This window comes from Canis aureus, chromosome 36, assembly GCF_053574225.1.
Source record: "Canis aureus isolate CA01 chromosome 36, VMU_Caureus_v.1.0, whole genome shotgun sequence".
NCBI lineage: Eukaryota > Metazoa > Chordata > Mammalia > Carnivora > Canidae > Canis > Canis aureus.
The window spans coordinates 10,573,561-10,591,892 of record NC_135646.1 but is presented as its reverse complement, the minus strand read 5'-3'; the positions used below and the strand labels follow the sequence as shown (position 1 = coordinate 10,591,892).

The following is an 18,332-nucleotide window of genomic DNA, read 5'->3' as shown; positions in this document are numbered from 1 at the left end:
ACTTTTTCTTGCATTTTCCCCTATTGCCAGTGTTGTTCTTTCACTTGTGCTCTCTCTTAGCCCCATTTTTAGGCTGTCCCATCTGTGCCAATCCCTACAGTTAGGGGTTTTCAATCCTAGCTGACCAGTTGAATTACCTGGGCAGTGTTTTAAAAATACTGATGCATGAGCTCCACCTCCAGAGATTCTAGTTCAATGGGACTGGAATGGAGCCCAGGCAGCAATCTTTTTTTCAAGCTCCCCAGATGATTCTAACCTGTAGTTAAAAACCACTGCCTTAACTCAAGCTTCCCAAATTTGTCTCTTCTGAAGAATCATCTGGTGATTGTTAAATATACCCAAGTCCTGTCTCCTTGACATTCTAGCCAAATAGGCCAAAGCTCTGAAACAAAAAAGTAACCAGAGACTCTCCCTTCCACTCACATCTATAAGGCAACACTTAACAGTCTTTTAGAGCATCTACTATGTGCTGAATAACTTCCCTTTATGTTCTAGTACAGAGCAACCCTCAAGCTAAGGGCTTCTCCCACATTCTTTTAGAGCATTTTCCATACATTAATTACTTGTTTGTGTCCCCTTTACTTGACTGTGAGTTCCTGCAAGGCAGATTCTTATTCATTTTTTATGAACTTCTATGAACCAGCAGATTGTTCCAAACATATTAACTCATTCATAAGCAAACAATTTTTTGGTGAAATAATGCATAAACAACTAAACTATTTTGATACATATATGCTGTTTCCAACACTACCTATAGATGATGTTCTAGCCTTTTGGTATTCTTGGCACTTTACACAAATTAGGCTAGTGTCTATAATGATGGGTGAAAATTGCCCGCAATCTGTATTTTTACCTATAAAATCTTGTGTCACTATGTGATTTATTCTTTTGGTTTTGTTTTTTTTCTTTCCCAGTCTCTTCCTTTTTGGCATTGGTTACAACTTGGCCAGATGACTTATAAATGCTGTGATAGGGGATCCCTGGGTGACTCAGCAGTTTAGCACCTGCCTTTGGCCCAGGGCATGATCCTGGAGTCCCGGGATCAAGCCCCTCATCGGGCTCCCTGCATGGAGCCTGCTTCTCCCTCTGCCTGTGTCTCTGCCTCTCTCTCTTTCTGTGTCTTTCATGAATAAATAAATAAAATCTTTAAAATTAAATACATACATACATACATATTATGATATATTTGGGGATTCCCCTTAGTGGGAGGTGTGGAACACATGGACTTTGGAGTCAAATAAATTTGGACTTCTGTCTCATTCCTCCTCATCTGTATAATGGGGATAAAATATACTTGTGATTATTGAAGACAACTTCTGGCCAGAATTTTTTTTTTCCTTTCAGGGTATTTGTTCATACAAAAAGAAGTACACAACCTGTATAATTACAGGGGATAGTCTTTCTGTAGCTAACTCTCTCCTTGGCCCTACCACATCTTACATGTGACTATATCTTCAGTAGTCCTTATATTTTTTCTCCATAGTCTCAAAAAATGTTGGATCTCTCTTTTAACTCAGGCCTGACTAATCCATCTGTGTCTTTAATCACATTGGACTCCTCTAGAATGTGCTACATCCTTTGTCTTGAAAACTGATTGGTCCTTTAAAATCCTTCTGATATAGGATTAGTAATTTCTTCCTTTGTTCTACCTCTATTGAGATATAGGCTTTTTTATGTTTGCACTTGTCATAATGGACTATAATTTTGGTTTACAAGTTTTGTCCAGTAGGTTTTGAGATCCCCTAGGACAAAGATCAAGTTTTATTAATCAATCCTGGGCTGTGTGCCATGCTAAAGTATGGATACTTGATATTTGTGAAGTTGAATTTGTGGAAGCTGACTTTCATTCAGTCCACCTTTACCCTCAAATATTCCAAATTTTCATACCCTCACCATTAACTTCAACATCAACTTTGGAGTTAGAGAGCTCTAAGTTCAAATCTGTGTTGATCCTTGTTTTTGTTTTGTTTTGTTTAACTGTGAAATGGAGTTTTTTTTAAAGATTTTATTTATTTATTCATGAGAGACACAGAGAGGGAGAGAGGCAGAGACATAGGCAGAGGGAGAAGCAGGCTCCCTTTTGGGAGCCTGATGTAAGATTCAATCTCAGGTCCCCAAGACCACAACCTGAGTAGACACTCAATCACTGAACCACCCAGGTACTGCTAAAATGGAGATTATTAGACTTACTTACAGTGTTGTTTATAAAACTAAATAGTAGCACTTAATAATTGCTGATAATGCAGTGGTCATCATAATTCTGGTGCTATCTTGTTTAGTTTTTGTTTTTTAGGGTTTGTTTGTTTACCACACACTACAGGATTCTATTAGTAAGCTGCAGTACTGAAAAATGCAACTCTCTGTTAAGTCATCAGGCATGTTGAGTAAATCTAAATTTTTCTTCTTTGGCATTTCTATCACAAACTCTTAAATCCCTCTTTTCACCTTTCATACTTTTTACTACTTCCCAAAATGATGAGGGGGCTGAGTAACAAAATCTTGTTTCTGGACCACAAGTCATCTCTCATTACTTGGACTCTCATCTTGATGGATTTTAACATCCTCTAATCTAGAGCAATCTTCTATTCCTCTCTTTTCTCTCAAGTCCTTCCAGTGTGCCCTCTGGAATTCCTGATAACTCATCAACTTAATCTCCAGGATTCTCAAATTCTTTAAATATTTCTTTCACTTTGCTGCTCTAACTAAAACCCAACTGCACTTGCAGATACTATAATCCCTGTAGCTTCCAAAAGGGCAATTTTTTTTCTTCTACATTCCATAAATCTCGAGGGTGATGTAGATGTTCTCCTTTGTTTCTTGTCAGTACTTTCAATGCAGTATTACCTCCTTCCTTAAAATCAAAAACGGGGCACCTGGGTGGCTCAGTGGTTGAGCATCTGCCTTTGGCCCAGGGCATGATCCCGGGGTCCTGGGATCGAGTTCTATGTCAGAGTCCCTAAAGGGAGTCTTATTCTCCCTCTGCCTATGTCTCCGCCTCTCATTCTGTGTCTCTCATGAATAAATAAATAAAATCTTAAAAAAATAATAAAATAATAAAAAAAACAAAACCCCAGCTTCTTTGAAGTTCATGCCATATGACAATCTCCTATCATACCCTTTTCCAGGTTCTAGTCATGTGCAAACACTGAAGTGTTCCTCCTCATTCAGTGAAAATTTAGGAAGTAGCTCATTGAGTGTCCATCGTGACTCTTCAATCATCCTTGGTGATTTTGATACCCATCTAACTTCACTGTAGAGAATCCTCTCAATATCCTGGCTATCTGTACCTGACCTCCTCATGCCTAGTGATCTCGTTCTCACTTCCCTTAGCCACCCATACCCCACGTCATATTCTAGGTCTTCTTGTGGCCAGCAGCCACAGATCTCAAAAATCTTCATTTGAAATACCCCACTTTGTGATCACCTCTATTTTCAGTTAATTCCTTCTGTATACCATCCAGATATTCTTCAGTTCCATGGGGATATTGATCTTATCAACTTTTGCCTATCTTTCATTTTTTTCACATCCTTTTTTCTCTCCTTACCCAGAATAAAAGATATGCTCCATCATTATAATCACTCCTCACACCATCCTTTGACAACATCGCTTCTTCTCTTCCTTCACTGTATGGTTGTCTGACAAAACTCTACCCTGGCTAAATCCAACTTTTGCCTATTCTGTGCTTCACTCTGAGAGGTTGGATATGACTTGACAAAACATACCTGTCTTACTTAAAGTATGACCATCACCCAAAGTATGCCCATACTGCTCCTAGCAATCCTGTCACTTAGCAAAATGACTATTTCACCATTTATCCTTTCTCCCTAGAATCTCTAACAAACTCTCTCTGCTTTTCTTTGCTTCAGGTGATCTCCTTATTTTGTATTTCCCTGCTAAAGTAGCAGCAATCAGAAAAGAATATCTGCATGTTCCCACCACCAATGTATACTCCACTGTGTCTCTGCCAGGTACTTTGCCTTCCTTTCTGTTGCAATGGATGTACTCATATCTAATGCCAACCCATCATTTCATACCTGTTAGAATGGCTATTATCAAAAAGACAAGGGATAACAGTGTTGGAGAGGATTTGGAGAAAAGGGAACACTTGTATGCTGTTGGCAAGAATGTAAATTCTTATAGCCATTATCGAAAACAGTATGGACATTACTCAAAATGTTAAAAATAGAATTACCATATGATACAGCAATTCCACTTCAGTGTATATCCAAAGGAAATAAAAGTAGTTAATTCGAAGAGATATACGTACCCCTGTGTTCATTGCAGCATTATCCCAATAGCCCAGATATGGAAACCACTTAAGTGTCTGTCTACAGATGAATGGATAAAGAAAATGTACTCACACACACACACACACACAGACACACACACACACACACACACACAAATATCATCATCAGCCATTAAATATGGAAGAAAATCTTATTTTTTTAACAGAATTGAAAATGATAATTATTGAAATTAAAACATGAATGTGTTTAACAGTACATCTGATATAACAGATAAGGAAGGAAATCTTGACATCCGTGATAGCCTGGATGAACCTGGAGGACATTATGCTAAATGAAATAAGCCAGACACAAAAGACAAACACTGCATGATCTCATTTATACATGGAATCTAAAATAGTTGAACTTACATAGAGTAGAATGGTGGTTTCCAGGAGTTGGGGGAAATGGGAAATGTTGGTCAAAGGATACAAAGTTTTGATTGTGCAAGATGAATATAAGTTCTACAGATCTAATATACAGTATGGTGACTACAGTTAATAATACTATATTGTATGCTTGACATTTGCCAAGAATAGCTCTTAAGTGTTCTTACTACACACAGAAAAGCAATAACTACGTGAGGTGGTAGGTATGTTAATCAGTTTGATTGCAGTGGTCATTTCACAGTGTATACATATATCAAAGCATTAAATTGTACACCTGAAATATATACAATTTCTATTTGTCCATTATACATCATTAAGCAGAAAAAAGATAAAGTCATCTCCTCCATATAACCTCACCAGGGTGTTTGCACTAGACCCCCATCTCACTTGCCTTACTCAAGGACTTTGTTTTGTTTTTTAAATGTTCCTAACCTCCCTTGAGCCATCACTTATCCCTTATCTAGTGGAATAATCAATACAAGAATGTGGTATAACTCCCATCTTAAAACAAACAAATCAAAACAAACGTTCCTTGATCTTACATCCTCATTTTAGATCCCATCTTCTATTTCTCCCCTCACTTTTTCATTTCTGCTCTTTTACATAAAACTGATAAAAATTTTGTCTCTATTAATGTCTCCACTTCCTCCCCTAGTCTCCTGAAAGCACTCCAAGCAGTATTTCAACCCCAACTCTATGGAAACAGCTCTTGTCAACATCATGCTTTCCCGTGTTGCCAAATCCAGTGGACAACCTTACTTACCTTCCTAGCAGCAAGTAGTCAACTACTACTTCCTTCTGGACACATTTTATATTGTCATCATCTAAGATATCTATTTCCATCCTGCTCCTATATCAATGTCCTCTTAACTTCTGTTTTTTTCCTGATACTCTCAATACAGCAGCCAAATTGATTTGGCTAAAACCTAGATCAGATTATTTCACTGCTCTGCTCAACAAAACTCCATGGCATCCTAATCACTCAGTGGGGGGAAATGTCTTTTCAGTGGTTTCTGAGGCACGACCCTGACTTGATTATTGCCAACTGAGTCATGACTCCCCTCTTTCATCACCCTGTTCTAGCCACATAGACTCCTTGCTGTCTTTGAATATCCCAGGCACACTCTTGCCTGAGGGCCTTTGTATTTGCTAGTCTCTACCTGAAAAGATACTCTCTAAACATCAGAGTCATTAGGTCCCTATTTCACTTAGGTCTCTTCCCAAATGTCACATTCTCAGAAAAGGACTTCTTAAAAATGGCTATGTGCTCTCCCTTCCTAGGCAATCACTATTAATCCACTAACCTGCTGTGTTTTTCTTTATAGTGCTAGTGTCACTGGACACACACATATTATTTATTTTTTACTTATTTGTTTATTGTTTCTCTTCCCCACACAAAATTAAAACCTCATGAAAAGAGGAACAATATCTGGTTTTTTTCCTTTTCATTGTTGTATCACCAACAGCTAGAGTATTTATTGTGCAATAAATATTTGTTGAATGTCTAAATAAACCCCTTCTTTTTGATATCTAAATTCCTGTGACTGGCATCTGCATATGCTTTCCTAAAATCATTAAATATCTTTATCCACAACTTAAACCAAATCCCTAGCACAGTAAATTGAGAATGTAGGCAAATAGGTTGGCCATAACCCTCTGTTGAGTGTGTTTCCTCTGTCCTAGCACTAAATTTATTGACTCACTCTTAAAACTCTCTCCATTTCCCACAAAATGCACCGTGGTTGAAGTCCAAAATCAATAAAAACAAGAATGCTTAGAGCAGGAAAGAAGAAAAAACAGATAATAAAGGGAGAAAAAATTAAAGGAACTCATACACATCTTAGAACTATATTTGGGAAGCAAAATCATGCAGAAGAATTTTAGAAGAAAAATACTTCCACAAAGCTGTGTCCTTTCTCTTCCTCCCCTTTCCCTATAATAGATTCTAATATAATTCTTGCTTAGGCTGGACCCTGTCATGCAGAACAAAGGACAAGCCTTTGGCCTCAGCTTCCAGTTATCTGAGCCTAGATAAAGGCGAACAGGATAGGCCCAAGGCAAAACTGTCAAGTGAAAACACTTGGCTTGTGTCTGGAAATTCCCCTTTCTCTGCTACCTCCCAACTTAGAGATATCCCCCTTTGACCTCAAGTGCCCAGTAAACTCTTGTTTCTAAAATCTTCCTTCCATCCAAAAATAAAAACAGTGTCTTAAAATATTTACATTTGCCGCCAGGTTGTAATTTCACTTTTGCTGCATTTAAGTAGTAAAAACAATGCAAATTTTGCATTTTCCTAATAACTGATGCGCTATTCCACTGGATAACAAGGAAAAGCATTAGACTTAATCCAGTCCAGGATGCTCAAGTGAACTCAGTATCTTCACTTAGTATCTGCATATAAATACTTAGCATCTCTAGGTAAAATGCCCAGGATCATATTTTTCCCACCTTTTGGTGTGTAGATGTATGTGAGCTCATGCCAGAAGAGGGAAAGAGATGCCAGCTCCTTCTGCATTTTTACAGGTCTGACTTCAGAGTAATTCATTTACTCTGTTTCTTGGATGGATGATTGTTCAGTTTCAAAGACTTGGGGTGACAGGTGGTACCCACTGCTCGGCTCTCTGTTACAGCTTCCCACCCTGCTGCTTCTCTTTGCTCTAAGATTAGCCCTCTGCAGATTCATCAACTCTCTTCAAAGCTCTGTGGTTTCTCAGCTGAGAATGTAGGAACTTCTGAATATAGGAAATAAGAAGCAGAAATGCTGCCTCAGGCTTCCCTATCTCCTCCTGCCATTTCAGCTCCCTAGCTACTGGGCCATGCTGGGTATGAGGATTCTCCTAGATATTGACAACCCCTCTTCTAACTACTCAGTGAAGCATGCCACTGATACAGTGATGTGAAGCTCCCTCACCCATCTGGATGTGTCTATGACACACTAGGTTGAAAATGTGAGCCCTGAGGTGGAGGAAAATCCAGGACTCTACCTGGCATCTGCTTCCTTACTCTGTGCTCCCTTGTCATACTCACACTCCAAGGGCTGGAGTCATTGTCATCCTATCAGACACAATATACCCTTCAATAATAAATAATTTGTGCCCCTACCTTTGCTATTCTGAAGTGGAAATCATAGATAACATAACTCTCCTCACATAACTTCAAAAAATCCATATCATATCTTAACTATAATAAATAGAGAAATAAAACAAGTAATTTATCCTTTATGTATTTCAAAATGTAAACAAGTGCTTAGTCATATTACAAGGAAAGACCTACTGAATCAGTCCATTGGTACAGTCTACATGCAGAATCTTCCTGCATGAAATTATTATAAATTCTGTATAGAGACTCAAATTCCATGAGTACTTTGTTGATGATATTCTGAAACACTGACCAATCACAATAAAGTTGCAAGTGAAACAAAGTATGACTTTCCTATAACTTATTCTGTAGGTTGTAACACTTTTAGAAAGTTTAGTATGTATTAAAAGAGGGCAAAAATACTTTTTGTCTTTAATGTCAGATGGAGGTAGGTTCCAGGCTCAAGATGACTTTAAACAAGTTTTCTTCCTGCATGAATGTCTTCTGTGGCTTAGGATTCTACTTTATTTCAAAAAATTGGGTCACTCGCTCTGTCTAGAATCCCGGGACTCTACTCATTACATGTAAAATGCAGCCTCCAAGCATTGTGTGACAACAATAACAAAAGAGCCCTACAGTTTTCCAAAATGCCCCCTCAGGGGTGATGTTCTACCTCTTGTAAGAATTACTTCTCAGCATCATTTCCTTCTTCCTCACTTAAGGAGCAAGCCTCATGGTGCGGTGGTCTTTGTGGAGGAGGTATTTGCTTCTCTCTCACCATAAAAAGAACCACCAATAATTTTCGGGGACGGCTCTTGATGTGGAAGCTCTCTGGAGAACTGCAGGCAGATATTTCTGAGGAGAAAATGCATTGATTTGATATCACCAAAAGATGATTTTTATTATGCATAGAACCTCATTCTATTTGTTAAATTACCCAGAAATTAGCCCCTTAAACATTCTTATTGTAGTTTATTAATTTGATGTTTTCTGAATTGCAAAAGCAATACATGATTCTGGTAACAAGTTAAACAACATGAAGATAATTTCTGTTCTCTTATTTCTTCTCCTATCTATAGACACACAGAGACACTTACATGCACACACTCCCATACACATATATAACACAGACACAGGGCTTTCATTTTTCTTTTTTAAAATCAAAAGAGCTTCAGATTCTACATATTACCCTGGATTGTCTTTTTTTCACTTGTGGCCACCACAAAATCCATAGAAATTAGCTTTTTCTAATAGATAATACATATACACAAAATAATCTACCCTTACATGCACTCACATATAGAATGATTGATAAATAGGATTTATCATACCACCTTCTAATGTAGTCTTTTTCTTTGTCCTTCACCCACTCTTCTCCTCTCTCATCTCTACCCGTGCACTGCTCCATCCGCCTCTAAATTGTGCCTTCCCTTCCTTTTCTCTTTCTCCTCCTATAATGACCATTATCTTTTTTTATTTAACTTTATTTATTTATTTTTAAGATTTTATTTATTCATTCATGAGAGAGAGAGAGGCAGAGACATAGAGGGAGAGGCAGGCTCCTCGCAGGGAGCTCGATGGGAGACTTGATCCCAGGACCAGGATCATGCCCTGAACCAAAGGCAGATGCTCAACCACTGAGCCACACAGGTATCCCTATAATGACCATTATTCAACAGAGGGAATCACTAGTAGCAGTTCAACAGTGATTTTGCTTTTTATCCCACCAAATCTTTTTCCTCGTGATTTTAATCCTTTTTTTGCTCTGTGCTTTATGATATTTCTAACCCTTGATCTTCAAGATCATGAATTGAGATTTCAATGCTCTCTAGAGCCTGTGCTGAGATAAATATATATATATATAATATATATATACACACACACACACATATATATTTAGATTACCAATTTCTTTTAAAAGTAGAAAGCCTTCATTATACTGTATTCATCTCTTTAAATTCTATTCTGTGCTATTGTGTTCAAGTTGCGCTTTGTCCTTTCTATCATTTTTTTCCCATGAGTTTTCATCGAGACACCAATCCTAAGTTTTTCTCATTCTTCTCATCCCTGGAATCTGGATCCCCATAGGCATTTTGTTATGTCCATGTCTCTGATCCTAGGGGCTCAAGTAAGCCTTGGAGATCTTTTAGATGCTCCAATCCTAGATCATCTAAAGCACAATCGTTGCTGCCCTCATGGGTCCACTGTGTATCCACAAAGGTTGCTGGTCTCAGGTTTATCTATACTAATAGGTATTCCACAAAATTAGCCCATTCACTAATCTTAGTGTTAAGTGGGCAATACCAGTCAATTGGCGTGAACACCTATCTCATGCAGAAAGGAGGGAAAACAGAAGGAGGGGAGCAACACAAAAACAAAAACTATTCAGTATGATTGCCCAGGGCCCCTCTGAAGAGGAATAGGCAAGGATCATAGTTTAATAACTCCCAGTAGGATGATTCCCATTTTACTGCTCTAACCCAACTGCCTCTTTAATTTGCCTGTTCTTCCAAATAAATTCTTTCATTCAGCAATTATGTAAGTGTGTACCTATTTTGTGCTATGTACTATTCTCTGCAATAGGGATTGGATTAAAATGCATACTTCTTGTTCTTTTGAGTCTTCAAGTGTTTTAGAAAGAGGCAGAAAACAACAACAAAAAATATGGCATGGGGCACCTGGATGGCTCAGTCAGCTAAGCGTCTACCTCTTGATTCTGGCTTAGGTCATGATCTTAGGGTCATGAAATTGAGCCCTATATCAGGCTCTGCACTGGATGTGGAGTCTGCTTAAGATTCTCTCTCTCCTTCTGCCCCTCCCTGTTCATGCTCTCTCTCAATCTCAAAAAAAAAAAAAATATATATATATATATATATGTATATATGTGTGTGTGTGTGTGTGTGTGTATGCGCCACAATAAGAACACATCTATAAATGAATAGATCAGTGGAAACATAACGGAAGGAGCATTTAAGGACTAGTGCATATTAGGGACCCAGTAAATATTGGACAAAAGCAAATGACCTTCAATGCCAGGGAATATTTCACAGAAAAAAATAACATTGGAACTGAAATTTAAGAAAAACAAGAGTTTTTTGGGGAATGTGGAGGAAGGAGAGGGTCCTAAGAAGAGGGGAGAGCAGGTACAAATTTAGAGTGTAGAGAGCATGGAAAGTTCAGGGAACCACAGGTCATTTAGATGGCTGGAGGTTAAAGACCCAAACTATTGGGTGGCCCTGGGGGTAAGGAATTTAGGCTGCGTAGTTGGCAGGAGACATCATTGAGATCTTTGAGGGTCTAATGAAGGATTATAGATTTTATCCTGTAGATCAGAGGTTGTCAAAGAATATGAACTAGGAAGTAAAATGCCAAATTTATCTTTGGTGAAGATTACTTCCTGTTGCTCTATGGAGGAAAACTTTGAAAAGGAAGAGAAGAGAAACAATAAATACCCACATCATAGTCTCAACGGTTTGACAATCAGAGTCCACACCTGAGTCATGGAAACCAGGATGGGAGATGTTTAGAATATTCATGAGAAAGAATTAACAGGTCTAGTGGGATATAGAGGTTGATAAATAGGGAGAGAGAAAAACCTAGACTCGCCTTAAATGCCAATGTTTAAGCAGTATGTAAATCAAGACTAACAGAAAATGCATCTTAAGAGGGGAGGCTAAAGAGCTAAAATGGATTGGAGTGGAGCCAAAAGGGGCTGAGAGACTAGAAGATTGCTAACAGGGTGTTTTCTGTAAATGTAGAAGCTTCCCTAGATGAACTGCAGCTCTTTGAATGAGTTCAAGCTTCCCAGGGACTGGCAGACTAAATCTAGGCTATAGACTGGAATCTGAACTGCACTCTAGCATCACAGAGCCTAATACTTTCCCTCTCTCTCTTTCCCTTGAGCCTAGCATGGCACATTATCATCTCATTTAATCTTCACAGCAGCTCTACTAGTGAAATGCTATTATTATTCCTGGTTAATAATAATAATAATAATAATAATAATACTGTACAGTTAATTTTCATTTGCATTTCCTTCTTCATGATGAATATTTAAGAATTTACTTTTTCTTCCCTGCAATTTCAACCAGGCACTCATTGATTAAGTTTTCTTGTCTTAGAATATGAATGCTAAAATCTATGCTCTATACCTATTCCTTCAACTAAATGTTTATAATATCATAATATCTTTATGATTTTATGATTTATAGTTATTTAGTCTCACCTCCTACATTTAACCACAATCCTGGAGACAGAATAACTTTGATACTAGTGATGGAAGAAGTTTAATTGTGTTGCTAATTTTTTTAACTCTCTCTTAATACATAGGGAGGCATAAGATGTTGATTCTATCCAAGATAAAGTCATTCCAAAGCAGACATCATCAGTCCCCGTGACACACCCTGTGTAACTAAAGTCGGAAGGTCTCTAAAGTAGGATTTATCATTTCTTACGTTTCCTAAGTTTATCCCTAAACAGTTCTATTCCTGTTCTATAGCTCACTTTGTCTCCATTTTCTATGCTGATACTTAGTTCTCTTTCTAATTCTTGCTAAGACAAATTATTAGAGATCCAGGCTTAGTTAGGACCTAAATATGCCCAAACATGGTAAAGTTGAACTGAAGTAAACTAGCGTAAAGTAGAATTTTGTGCCAATAAAGTGAGCTATTGTAAGAGATTACTGTATTTCTCTGTTACTTGAAAAAAAAAAATCCAGATGTCTAGATTTCTTTTGTTTTTTTGGCTAACCTCTATGTCCCTTTCTTCTAGGAACAGGAACAATGCCACTTCTACTTCCCCACCATGACGTTTGAGTGGAAATGACTCAAGTCCTCAGCCTCAGGAGTAGATGGATGCCCTTTAAAATGAAATTTGGCCAAATTGTACACTAAGGGCAATAGTGGAGTACAGTTGACCTATTGAAATGAATTTGCCAAACTCAAGTGGTCATTCAGAGCACTCCATAGCCTTGGCCTTGGTAATTACTCAGGGATGAGTACATGGCATAAAAAGAGCCAATGTTAGCCATTCCAGAAACTAACTGAATTGACAAGGACAGAGGCACTTTTATTCTTATGATGTTTCTAAACTAAATACAGAATATTTACCATCTTTGCCACCATTTAAATATTGCTTGCCAGGGAATTTAGAAAAAACAGAAGAAGCAAATTTGGAAGCTGAAATGAAGCAGGTTCCTGACAACAGTGTTGATCCAGACATAGCTAGAGGCAAATACCCACAAAATTTATATTTATAGGAATCGATAAATTTTGTTTTAAGCTCTTTTGAATTTCTGTCACTTACAACCAAGAGTCTTAAAATACCAGATAAGGCAATAATTCTGTAAACTACGTTTCAGGCTATTCCCTACCCTACGTTCCTATACCTTTGGGTTGGGTAGGGAATCAGGGGAAGTGCATTCTCTTCTAGCTGTGGTTTATAGCTGGTATTATTCCATGCTTCCAAAATAAGTGAAATAAATTAAGTAAATTATTTGTGAACATCTCTGAACATGAAAAATTAGTGCTTTGTTGGCATTAAAAAATACTTTGGAATCTCTGTATTCAGCATAATGCATTATGGTTGCTAGACCACTCAAGTCTGGCAATTTCATTTTAATAGATCAATTCTGCCCCACTATTGTTCCTAGGCTACAGTTTGGCCAAATTTCACTTTAAAGGGCATTTTATGGCAAAAATCCAAGCTCTTTCACAGCAAAAGCTGAATGCTAATGGAATTGTTGTGATTTAAAACTGTGAAACATAATCTATTTTTCAATGGAGGAAACTAAAACCATAACCACAAATATTTCCAGTTTCTTAACTCAACCTTGAAGGATATTTTTGTATTTTTATTCATTATTTAATGATGAGAGATACTGTAAGAGTATCAGATAGTGTCAGAGCATCAGGTTAGGAGACTGGGTTTAAGTTTTGGCAATGTTATCCACTAGCTGGGTGACCTAGAGCAATGTACTTACTATCTTGTGGCACCAACATTAAATTGTACCATGGATATTAAATGAGAAGATACTTAAAAAATGTTTTGGCGTGAGCCTGGCACATAGAGAGTATTCAATAAATAGCACTTGCTGCTATTATTATTATTGGTACTCTATTGCTAATAAAGTATTAACCTCTCACCTTGGCTTCAGTGATGCAGAGATTTTTCATGCATTACATTTTGTTTCCTTCTTTCTTCTCTCCATCTACCTATCCTTCCTACTCTCCCTCCTTTCCTTCCTTCCTTTTAAAATTTTTTTCTTCCTTTCTTTCTTCTTTATTTTTCTTCCTTTTTTCCTTTCTTATCAGTTGAAATATCAGAAGTGAAACTGCTATAGAGAAAATCTTAGGTCTGATAGAAAAAGATGGCACCTGTTTCACAGAGAATAAAGACAAGACAACTTTTAAATACCAAAGGATTCTTCAGAAATATAATTATGTAAAATGACTCACACATCTAGGAATCTAAAGTAAATTTCCCAACTTACAGTCATTGACTCATAGGCTACAAAAATCTTCAAAATTTCATGAGAAAATGAATATTCATTTTTTGAATGCACCTTGAATTTTGGAAATAAAGGTAGTGAAGTTACCTCCTAGTGTAAAAAAAGGACAATAATATATCTCGATTAGAAATCAAAGACTTTGTTAGATTATGAAATTCAATCTCTAAGAGTATCTCTTTCATTACATACTTATTAGATATTATAACTTTAAAAAATATTTTATAGCATCATCCAACAAAAATAACATTTTAATTTTTTTAAGATTTTATTTATCCATTCATGAGAGACATAGAGAGAGAGAGAGGCAGAGACACAGGCAGAGGGAGAAGCAGGCTCCCTGCAGAGAGCCCGACATGGCACTCGATCCCCAGACTACAATCATTCCTTGAGCCAAAGGCAGATGCTCAACCACTGAGCCACCCAGGCGTCCCAAAAATAACATTTTAGAAAAGCCTCAGGATTCTCATAAAACCAACACAATTTTGCATTAGAAGGGAGGTGAGAATTGTTCTGATTGTATAAAGAGTGAACAATAAAGGGCCAAATTAGAGGAAAGATGTAGGAATTCCATAGAGTCACCCATGCAAGACATGATGATGACTTGGACCAGGATCCTAGCAGTGAGCAGTATGATAAGTGGTTGTATTTAAGATACAGTTTGGAGGTGAAGTGATTTACTGAAGGATTGGATAGGGGGTATGAGGTAGAGAGAAAAAATAAAGGATAACTCCTAGGTTTAGGAACTGAATGATTAGAAGAACTGTGATGTCACCTATTAAAATTGGAAAACTGGGGATCCCTGGGTGGCTCAGTGGCTTAGCGCCTGCCTTTGGCCCAGGGCGCGATCCTGGAGACCCGGGATCGAATCCCATATCGGGCTCCTGGTGCATGGAGCCTGCTTCTCCCTCTGCCTATGTCTCTGCGCCTCTCTCTCTCTCTCTCTCTCTGTGACTATCATAAATAAATAAAAATTTTAAAAAAATAAAATAAAATGGAAAAATGTATGTTGCAAGTTAAGTAAATAATTGCTAAGCAGTCTGGAGAAAAAAATGGTATGCCAAATAAAAACAACATCATGTACCAAGGCATAAAAGTTTTAAGAACCTAGCATATCCATGGAAAGAAAACATGTTGGATATATTGTTGGAGGAATGGAAGACCTGGATAGTACCTGATAGGCCAGGACAGGTTGATAAGGGGCTAAAGATGTTGCCAAGAGTTAGAATCCTGAGATTAGATTTGATCCGTTGGGTTGAGAGGGATTATGAGCCTTTAAGGGGTTTAAAGTAACAGACACATAGATCAGTGGAACAGAATAGAGAACCCAGAAGTGGACCCTCAACTTTATGGTCAACTAATATTCGATAAAGGAGGAAAGACTATCCATTGGAAGAAAGACAGTCTCTTCAATAAAAGGTGCTGGGAAAATTGGACATCCACATGCAGAAGAATGAAACTAGACCACTCTCTTTCACCATACACGAAGATAAACTCAAAATGGATGAAAGATCTAAATGTGAGACAAGATTCCATCAAAATCCTAGAGAAGAACACAGGCAACACCCTTTTTGAACTCGGCCACAGTAACTTCTTGCAAGATACATCCACGAAGGCAAAAGAAACAAAAGCAAAAATGAACTATTGGGACTTCATCAAGATAAGAAGCTTTTGCACAGCAAAGGACACAGTCAACAAAACTCAAAGACAACCTACAGAATGGGAGAAGATATTTGCAAATGACGTATCAGATAAAGGGCTAGTTTCCAAGATCTATAAAGAACTTATTAAACTCAACACCAAAGAAACAAACAATCCAATCATGAAATGGGCAAAAGACATGAAGAGAAATCTCACAGAGGAAGACATAGACATGGCCAACATGCATATGAGAAAATGCTCTGCATCACTTGCCATCAGGGAAATACAAATCAAAACCACAATGAGATACCACCTCACACCGGTGAGAATGGGGCAAATTAACAAGGCAAGAAACAACAAATGTTGGAGAGGATGCGGAGAAAAGGGAACCCTCTTACACTGTTGGTGGGAATGTGAACTGGTGCAGCCACTCTGGAAAACTGTGTGGAGGTTCCTCAAAGAGTTAAAAATAGACCTGCCCTACGACCCAGCAATTGCACTATTGGGGATTTACCCCAAAGATACAGATGCAGTGAAACGCCGGGACACCTGCACCCCGATGTTTATAGCAGCAATGGCCATGATAGCCAAACTGTGGAAGGAGCCTCGGTGTCCAACGAAAGATGAATGGATAAAGAAGATGTGGTTTATGTATACAATGGAATATTACTCAGCTATTAGAAATGACAAATACCCACCATTTGCTTCAACGTGGATGGAACTGGAGGGTATTATGCTGAGTGAAGTAAGTCAGTCGGAGAAGGACAAACATTATATGTTCTCATTCATTTGGGGAATATAAATAATAGTGAAAGGGAATATAAGGGAAGGGAGAAGAAATGTGTGGGAAATATCAGAAAGGGAGACAGAACGTAAAGATTGCTAACTCTGGGAAACGAACTAGGGGTGGTAGAAGGGGAGGAGGGCGGGGGGTGGGAGTGAATGGGTGACGGGCACTGGGGGTTATTCTGTATGTTAGTAAATTGAACACCAATAAAAAATTAAAAAAAAATAAAGTAACTAGCCTTCTTTAAAATAAAGAAATTAGAAATAAAGAAGCTATAGCAAAATAAATTGTTATGTATATTGAACTAACATACACATAGGTCTCCAAGCTAAGAAAAACCGGTAAAATTAAGCTTACAAAACAGAATATGAAAAGATACAAATATGATAAATGAAAAAATATGACTAGCGAGAATCAAATTGAAGGATTTTAAAAGGCAAAAGTGAGTTATAATATGTAACACTTGCTTACCTGTTTTTCTTCAGCATTTTTAAGGACTAAATCCTCACCACATAAGGTATCTGCTATTATCCTTGCTCTATAATACAGTTGGGGAAACCGAAGCATGGAGAGCTTAAGAAATGTGCCCAAATATATACAACTTTGAGTGATAGTGGTAGAATTTCATGCGGCATTTGATCTCAGAGTCCACAACTTTTAACTGTTATTTAAAGGGCTAGTCTCTGAGAAGGATGGAAATCTTTTAAAACAAGGATTCAATTTATAGTGAGTGAAATTGAAGCATGAGTTTAAAAGAGCTTCTTCTTAATGCTTTCTTTATAAAGCCTTGTTTATCTGAAGTTCAATAACTACTGCAGTTTTCATCTGATTTCCTTTTTTTAATTGAATTCCTTTCAATTACAGTTAAATATATTTTACTTAAATATTCCATTGTTAGAAAGTTATGTTGACAAATCTCTTTTCCTCTCAGCATATCTCCTTTCTCTATATATGCATGAGGTACGAGTGAAATTTGGTTTACAAAATGGTAGCAGTGGTCATATTTGTGTTTTGGTGTATATAATGATTTGTTGCTCTTTTTCTTTGCACTTTTCTGTAGTAATTGATTTTAAATTAGGGAATTTATATCATTTCAATGAACTATAAATTCTTTATTATAATAAAAAATGGAGTGGAGATAGGAATGAGAAGATCATATCATTCATGAGATTCATTTGTTCTGTTCTTAAAATTGTTTAAAAAAAAGAGTTGTCATCTCTAACCCAGAACAAATTTTTTTCTAGGTTATAAATATTAATTCCATATATAAAAATAATAACTGTCTACTTTTAGCTTCACTACTTGTGAAAATTTAAATACTTCATCATTCACTACTGGAGCACATAGATATTGGGGCAATGATGGAAAAAACACTTTATACAAATAGTGAATTAGGGAATGAATTTGCTATAGTCTCTGGCTATTGAATTACTTAAAGATGAAGTACAGTTAAATCTCTTGAGTAAAAATCTAGTCCTTTGTGTGATAAAGTGAAAAGAATAATGGTCTGTAATGAGAAATAATGGTGTAGCAGAAATAATACTGAGAATTAGGGATCTGAAAACTAGTCCTAATTCTGTAACTGAATTTAGAATGACGCACCTAAACCATTTTTCTGGAATTTTGTGTTCCTACACAATAAGTG

General features: G+C 37.2%; 1 long non-coding RNA gene across 1 annotated transcript; it reads right to left on the bottom strand.

Annotated features, from left to right (window-relative positions):
* Nucleotides 1–4,608: 4,608 nt before the first annotated feature.
* Nucleotides 4,609–17,490, bottom strand: LOC144305851 (uncharacterized). Its single transcript, XR_013372875.1, has 3 exons — nucleotides 17,159–17,490; nucleotides 13,898–14,128; nucleotides 4,609–8,609 (listed from the first exon to the last, which is right to left on the bottom strand). It is a non-coding gene; the product is annotated as an uncharacterized LOC144305851 (long non-coding RNA).
* Between the last annotated feature and the right edge of the window lie 842 nt (nucleotides 17,491–18,332).